The sequence below is a fragment of the Patella vulgata genome, chromosome 8 (assembly GCF_932274485.2).
Source record: "Patella vulgata chromosome 8, xgPatVulg1.2, whole genome shotgun sequence".
Classification (NCBI taxonomy): Eukaryota; Metazoa; Mollusca; class Gastropoda; family Patellidae; genus Patella; species Patella vulgata.
In genome coordinates this window covers 32,305,015-32,313,430 of record NC_065886.2, presented here as the reverse complement: position 1 = coordinate 32,313,430, position 8,416 = coordinate 32,305,015, and the positions used below count along the sequence as shown (strand labels likewise).

At 38.4% G+C, this 8,416-nt stretch overlaps 1 long non-coding RNA gene across 1 annotated transcript; it reads left to right on the top strand.

Annotated features, from left to right (window-relative positions):
* Positions 1-4,923: 4,923 nt before the first annotated feature.
* LOC130014133 (uncharacterized) lies at positions 4,924-6,665 on the top strand. The gene is made up of 3 exons (XR_008789128.1): positions 4,924-4,983; positions 5,522-5,644; positions 6,345-6,665. It is a non-coding gene; the product is annotated as an uncharacterized LOC130014133 (long non-coding RNA).
* Positions 6,666-8,416: the final 1,751 nt, after the last annotated feature.

Genomic DNA, 8,416 nt, shown 5'->3' with positions numbered 1-8,416 from the left:
CTAACTACGGCTATAATAAGCTCAGCAGAGCAATCTATTCCCCGAACAAAAGAAACTAACAGGAAATCCCCAAACCTTGGTGGTCAGATAATCTATAAACTCTAGTCAACATCCGAAAATCGGCGCTACGAAAATACAAACGTAGGCCGAATGAGGAGACTAGAACTGACTACCTTGAAGCTAAACTTTCCGCAGAGACAGAAATCAAAAAGGCCAAGGAAGAAAACTGACAAAATTTTTGTAGCTCCCTCAATGATCGAACAAATATAAAGACAGTATGGAACAAAATATCAGGAATCACCGGTAAAAAAGTAAGACATAACATACTTCTATTAAAATATAAAAACGAAACAGCATTAAATAACACGCACAAAGCAAACTTGTTAGGACAGACTTATGCAGACGGCTCTAGCAACAGCCAACATAATAAAACATTCAAGGTTATTAAAAATTCATTCCTAAAAAATCAACCCCTAATAGTGCTCGAGGATGCAGATAACGAATCAGATTTAAATAGTCCCATTAATATAGATGAGTTGAAAAAAGCATTGCGGGCTAAATCCGACAGCGCAGAAGGTCTTGACTGTGTGGAATACACAATGCTATAAAATCTACCCGAGAAAGCACTATCGTTAGTCCTTGATGTCGTTAATCTCTCATGGTCTAAAAGAAAAACACCACAAGAATGAAAAACTGCCTCAGTCGTTCCACTACATAAACCCAATAAAGATAAAAATGAAACAACGTCATATCGTCCAGTAAGTCTCACACCTACTCTATGCAAAACACTAGAACAATAATCACAAATAGACTGAAATTTCACTGTGAAAGCAACAACATCTTCACAAATCAGCAAAGCGGCTATCGCTCCGATAGGTCAACAGCAGACCATATAATTAGATTACAACATGACATCTCCAGAGCATTCACAGCCAAACGATACCTTTGTGCAATCTTTGTCGACTTAACAAAGGCCTTTGACCTTGTAGGGGTGGATGGTCTTTTACACAAACTCCATAATGCAAAAATCAAAGGCCGAATGTACAAGTGGATAGAAGCCTTTCTTAACGATATGCATATCAGAGTACGCGTAGGTAATTGCTTAAGTGACAAATTCAAAATGGAAAATGGAACACCGCAAGGATCCGTTATCAGCCCAATACTCTTTAATATAATGATAAATGATCTTATTAGTTACGTAGGGAATGGCACAGAATCCGCGCTATTTGCTGACGACAGCTCGTTCTGGAAAGCGTCGAACAACTTAGGCATAATCAAAAAATCTCTTCAATACACCCTAAAACAAGTTTCAAAGTGGGCAAATGACTGGGGTTTAAAAATTTCAGAAAGGAAAACGGTAGCAATACTGTTTCATCCAACTGACAATAACAGGGAAATTGATTTAAATTTTAACGGGTTAAAAATTGAATTCGAAACTATCTTGGAAGCCTCATATTGATGGCGTAGTTAGTCGAACATCTAAAACACTCAACATGATGAAATACATCAGAGGGACACAATGGGGCGCCGACAGAATATCACTTATATTAATCTATAGATCATTCATCCGCTCGGTAATCGACTACGGATGTCTGACCTATGCCAATGCAAGTGATGCACAACTAAACAAACTAAACATAATTCAAAACAAAGCATTAAGACTAATAACAAGAGCAGCCATAGGAACCAAAATAGGTGCCCTATTACAAGAGATGGGAGAACTTCCGCTTGCCCTCAGGCGAGAGGAACTGTCACTCAAGTACTGGGGCAAACTACAACTACTAAAGGAAAGATGTCCAACATATAGATGCCTCAAACAATTTACACGTATAGGCTCTAGGAAAAACACTCGTCCGATGACATTTGGGCAGATGTCAAACGATATCTTAAATAAGCACAATTTAAAAGGAACAACCATACAGACAAAAACCTAACCCGTCACTCAATCTTGGCAAAAAAGCGATCCAATTACTACCCCATAGAAGCTAGAGCACTAGCATTAGAATTAATAGACACCAAATGGACAGATCATCTTAAAATCTACACAGATGGATCAAAAAATACTACACAGGGGTCAACAGGGTACGGCATACACATACCCAAAGCAAAGCTAAACATCAGGAAAAGGATACCAGAACACTGTTCTGTGTACTCCGCAGAACTGATGGCCATTAAAACTGCAATAGAATGGCTAGCCACGCAAACACACCAAAAAGCCGTAATCCTGTCTGACTCTCTAAGCAGCATCAAATCCATCGAATCAGATTCCTCAAGAAACAGGCAGGACATAATTCATCAAATTATGGACCTTATTCAAAATCTCAAGAATACTGGAAGAGAGGTAGTCCTTGCATGGATACCCTCCCATGTCAATATATATCATGTATCGTCCTTTTATCTATTGTTTGTACATATATATCTAAAAAAAAAACTAATTATCCGTTTTAATCTATTAATCACACTGTAAATTTTATCACTATGTATACATGTAATTGTCTGCGATATCACTTCGGTGGAAGCGGACGTTAAATAAAGCTATTTCACACACACACACGGTAGATCTTAACGACTTCCTAAGAGACAGAGACGAGGGACGTGGTTAGGGGTCCACTCTATACAAACTTGTTTATTTCATGTCATCGGGACCAACATAATAATATGGTTCAATTTCATTTCGCACAGGGCCTCGGTTTTTCCAACTGAACAATTACACATCCTATCTTGCCAGGCTCTCCGTCGTGTCATGTACCACGTACGGAACTTAGAACCCCGTGATCGAATCCCGGACTTCTTGGTCAGTGAGCGAGACAGCGCTTTACACACTGAGCCACCGCGTCTCCCTGCCTAGCGTCATGGAGTGGCTTTCGTGCTATCCTCTATATTCACATCTTCCATCATGTAGATTACAGCGATGTTCTTCGTGAGCTTGACAGTGGATCACAGTTGCACAATCATGGTTGGTGGCACATGGTTGAGGGATATAACCCCCGATAGGGTGGAAACGGGCGGTAAACAGTAATAGAAGAAAAACCCGGGACATCCTAGTTAGCGAGAAACAACTAGAGAATGTGTCTTCACCACTAACACCATAAACACGGACAAGAAGAAACTCTAGGATCAAACATCCCAGACCCCCTAGTTAGTGAGACGTAGCGCCATATTGTGTCACATTTATAAGAAATAATAATTTGTAACATATATTTACCTGCTAGGACGTCTACTAAATCTGGGCCTACTTTCTTGATCATTTGAGATGCTGTGTATATAATACGGTGGCCTTTTAAGGCCATACCTTGATTTACACCCATTTCTTTAAATTTACGCCATATGAAAAATCTCAATAGAAGCTATGATAAATTCTAAAACCACGAAAAAGGTTTCCACTACAGAGAAAAGGTTTCCATCGCGTAGGAAAGGTTTACATCGCGGAGGGAAGGTTTATACAGCGGAGAAAAGGTTTACACCGCGGAGAAAACTTTATACCGCGGGAAAAAGGGTTATACCGCGGAGAACGGATTTAAACCACGGAGAAAAGGTATCTACGGTGGAGAAAAGTTTTCCATCGCGGAGAAAAGGTTTCCACCGCAGAGAAAATGTGTAATAATATTGCTAGAATTTTTGTTCTTGAAATAAGATGCCTTTATATTTCATTAATTAAGGGTTATACCGCGGAGAACGGATTTAAACCACGGAGAAAAGGTATCTACGGTGGAGAAAAGGTTTCCACCGCAGAGAAAATGTGTAATAATATTGCTAGAATTTTTGTTCTTGAAATAAGATGCCTTTATATTTCATTAATTAATATCTTTGGCAAGTTAGTAATTTCAAACATATTCACATATATAGTGTGCACTAGATCAACTTATTCTGTAATTGACAGTTGACACATAAAAAAGAGCTATTTATCGAAAACATATGTCACTCATTTACCACCAGAATTACACGTGAGTGGAATTATTCTAATTGCATCGATTGATTTAAAGTAACCAATCAATTTGTTAATTACACAAGTTCAGGGCCATGATCACGCGTTATTGTGCATGATATTCATTTACCTTTAAAAGAAACCGGGGAACCCTGTAAGTCAGACTTGCATTAGATTCCAAAGATCGAGGGTACATCTGAGTTCCTAGACAGCCGAGAGGCTGGATATTGTGGAGAAGTGGTTTTAGCTATATATTATTGTAATTTGTGCTATGCTTGTATACCTGTATTCAGTTATATGCTATATAAAATGTAGAAGCGAACTATGCATTATTATTCCTGGTAAGACAAACGTCTTAAGAAACTGGAAGAAGTAAATACACAACGTGAAGCAGAAGTAAAGACAGCTAGAGACAAATTCTAGACGATCACAAGGCTACAGAAATATGTAGCAAGAAAAGATGCATGGGTCGTACGTAGGATGTGGCGACCGGTTTTCTCGCCCGCTCTCCACGTCAGACAAAGGACCTATGGTGCTACAAATGTTTACACCGCAGAGAAAATGTTAACACCGCAGAGAAAATGTTTCCAACGCGAAGAAAAGGTTTACACCGCGAAGAAAACTTTATATCGCGTAGAAAAGGTCTACATCGCGGAGAAAATGTTTCCACGGCGGAGAAAAGGTTTATACCGCAGAGAAAAGGTTTTTTTATATCGCAGAGAAAAGGTTTACAGCGCGAAGAAAAAGTTCACACCGGTGTTGTTTGTTTGATTTATCATAGTTTTCAGTGCGATTTATCAGATTACAAGAAAAGGGTATAAATCAACCTATGGCACTAAAAGGCCACCATAGTATAGACCGCGGTTTTGGTTTAAAAGGATCGGCAAAATAACAGATTAACAAGAAAACTGGGTCTAGTTTTTATTTTAAAATGGACCAAGGAACATTTGTGTTTTACTATAAATAATCAGTTGAAATGAAGACGTGATATATAAGAATTTGTACGTGTAAGAAAATCATCAAAATGAAATTGTTGTTTTTAGTAGCCGTCGTAGCAGGTAAGTAAATATCGGAGACAAGTTGTCTACTTTTGCTATACTCAGCTTAGGGGCTTTTAGTGGTGAAAATGGAGTATCCGGATAAACCCGACGAACTCATGAAGTCCCGGGTTTTCAATCCTCGGATTTGTTTCTGTGACGGTTGTGTATAGCCCGTTGGTGTCATGCTGTCTCATTCAATATGGCGTCTACTCACTAACTAGGGGATATCAGGTTCGTTGAGAATGTTCCTATGTAATTATGTAATTTCCTGTCTTGGCAGTGGTGCAAGAGAACGACTTGACAATGAAGAGGATTTATTACATAAATATATGGCCCAACAGTGTAAATATTGGCGTGCACATAACGATGAGGAACAGCGGCACGCCCGCCTACTCTTGACAGTGGAAACCATTTTGGACACCAGAGCACGTATTTCGGTTAAGAAAGGTATCGAACCCGAGACCTGCTGGCAATTGAACCATCGTAAGAATTGAAGTTTGTAGAATAATTTTGTAGAATAATTTTATAATAAATATGATGTTTTATTTATTTCCAGCTGTATGGGTAGTAGAAGCTCAACGAGTCTGTGACAGCGACCGTGATTGCGCAGCTGTGATCGACTGTCACGCTCACGAAGAACATCACTGTAATCTACATGATGGGAGATGTGAATGTAGAGGTTAGTACGGAAGCTACTTCATGACGCTAGTTGGGGGGCGGCGGGGGGTCGCGGTGACTCAGTGAGTAAGACGCTGACGCGCTCGCTAACCGGAATTAAAATTGAACCATATGTTGGTCCCGATGACTTGAAATGAACTAGTTTGTGTAGAGCGGACGCCCCACCCCACGCATTTTTGTTTATACGTTGATTAAAGTATTAAACATACATTTATCTGTTATATTACAATAAAGCCATGGTCAAACCCACGGATATTACAATAAAGCCATGGCCAAAAGAACGTAAATTATAATAAAGACATGGTCAAACTAACGTATATTACAATAAAGTCATTGTCAAAGCAACGTATATTACTATAAAGCCGTGGTCAATCCAATGTATATTACAACAAAAAAACATGGTCAAACCAATATGAATTACCATAAAGCCATGGTCAAACCAATGTGTATTACCATAAAGCCATGGTCAAACCAATGTGTTTTACTATTAAGCTTTAGTCAAACTAAAGTATATTACTTTGATATGAAAGTGTACTACAGTTATATCAAAATACGTTCAATCCTTTTATGTAAGGTTTCTGCGATATCACAAGTTTTCTGTGAAATCACCATCGGAGAGGAAGTGGATGTTAAGCCTTATCTAGTAATGGTAATATCAAAATGTACTATTTAATTTGTATCTGGTATTTTATGTTTTTCAGACCGCGCTGTTGGAGCCCCACCAGGTACCTGTACTGATGATGACTTGTCTAACTGTCAGTGTGAACATGGCGGAACCCCAGGATGTCTACACAGTCACTGTCACTGTAATCATAATTAAAAAAAACCCAAAATAACAGCCCCCAGAGTGGAAAATACTTTAGTATCACGAGACATCATTTTGAAACAATGAGAATATCCAAGTTGGGTCATGATCATTTTATTTTTTCTTACTTTTATTTTTGTGCTTGAAAACGATATGGGAATACTTGTCGAAACGTTGTGCTATATGTCAATAAATCAGTGATTAATTTCCTTATAAATTGTGATTTTTGGTGGTTTTTGTATGATGTTCAGATTTCATGTGATTCACAAGATGGCAGCCCCTTGGGAGGAAATTACTTTTTAGTATCACGAGACATCATTTTGAAGCAATGAGAATATCCTAGTTGGATATGACCATGCAAATGTCAGACCTTCTGCCTAGGGCCTCCGGACATACCTCTACATTCACATCTCCCATCATGTAGATTACAGTGATGTTCTTCGTGAGCGTGACAGTCGATCAGAGATGCACAATGATGGTTGTTGTGACAAAATAAATAACACATCAAATATAATTATTCTACAAACCCGAATTCTTCTGATGTCTCACTCATCAGAAGGTCTCGGGGTCTATGCCTGTATTAACCGATATCAGTTCTCTGGCCGCTGTTCCTCATCCGTACGTGCACGCCAATGTCCCTACCTCTTGCACCACTGACGACAAGGGCTGGAAAATACACAAGAATTGCGCTTGTACATAAATATATAACACCAGATATTCAGCAAGTATTGTATACATGTATCATGTAGAACTTGTTGTCATTATACAATAGACACTGTCCCGTAATTACCAATATATGACCAACAAATTTGGATATCGCAAGATACATGTCCGAATGTTTTAGGCATTCCCAAATTATTAGACACAGTGTAGAATTTGCTGTAATTATAAGCGGCCAAGTTATTGCCGATATTTGAACAGCAAATTTGGATATCACCAGATACACGTCCGACCGCCTGAACAGGGCTTTAGTTATTCGCGAATTACTATTTAGAATTTGTTGTAATTATAAACGGTCCAGTTATTACCGGTATTGGAATTTAGACATCTTTACATCGCCCATATCAATAACAACTTGAAGCAACTAAGTAGAAAATAAGTTAGGAATTTATACTTTTTCTTTCTTCTTTTCTCTGCAATTAAAACCGTCTTTTACCAGGCATGCCTGGAAGCAGATTGCCAACAAAATCAGACTCCAACCTGTATTTTGATTTCTTCACTTTACAGACGCCAGCCAAAGAAACATGGATTCTGTCAAAAAAACAAGCAGACACAGTTTGTTCAACTAGCTAAAATACACATTTCATACGATGTAAAAATTCCATGTCATATTCAGAAGATTATTCCTCATACCCAGGTCGACTTTGATGTTGTTCTTTTTTTTCCAATCTAGCATTCAATTATCTGAAAGTTGGCGTCAATTAGCTCCGAAGCTTTACACAGATTTTGCCCACTTAAAAGACGCGAGCGGCTAACTTTTTGTTTGCTACGTCGAATTACGACAATTGCATCAGTAATTAAACGTGTTCTGCTCAAACATCAGTCGCATATAAAGCGAGGAGCTTTATTATTCCGACATTTAAAAAGAACTGCACCTCCAAAATATCTTTGGTCTCATATCATTCTATTATCCCCTTACTTTGCACGAACACGTTTCCCTAGATCAAAGTTTTATTCAAATCTTTAATAATTCAAACAAAATTTAGACTAAAAGCGATGTCGATCGGTCTAGAGGCACGCATTACATTCGCAGGGAAGTGATCCTAATTTCATTCACTTGTATTTCCATGGAGTCAAAATTCTCACAAGAATTATTTGATTGTGATATTGGGTGCAACAAGGTTCTCATTTAATTCTACTGTTATCGATTGTCTACGGATAAAAGCCAAATGATAGAATTTCATGTGGATTTCCTGGGCATTTTACGCTTAAATCAAGGGCGCGTTATCATCTTTATCGGGTGTTTAT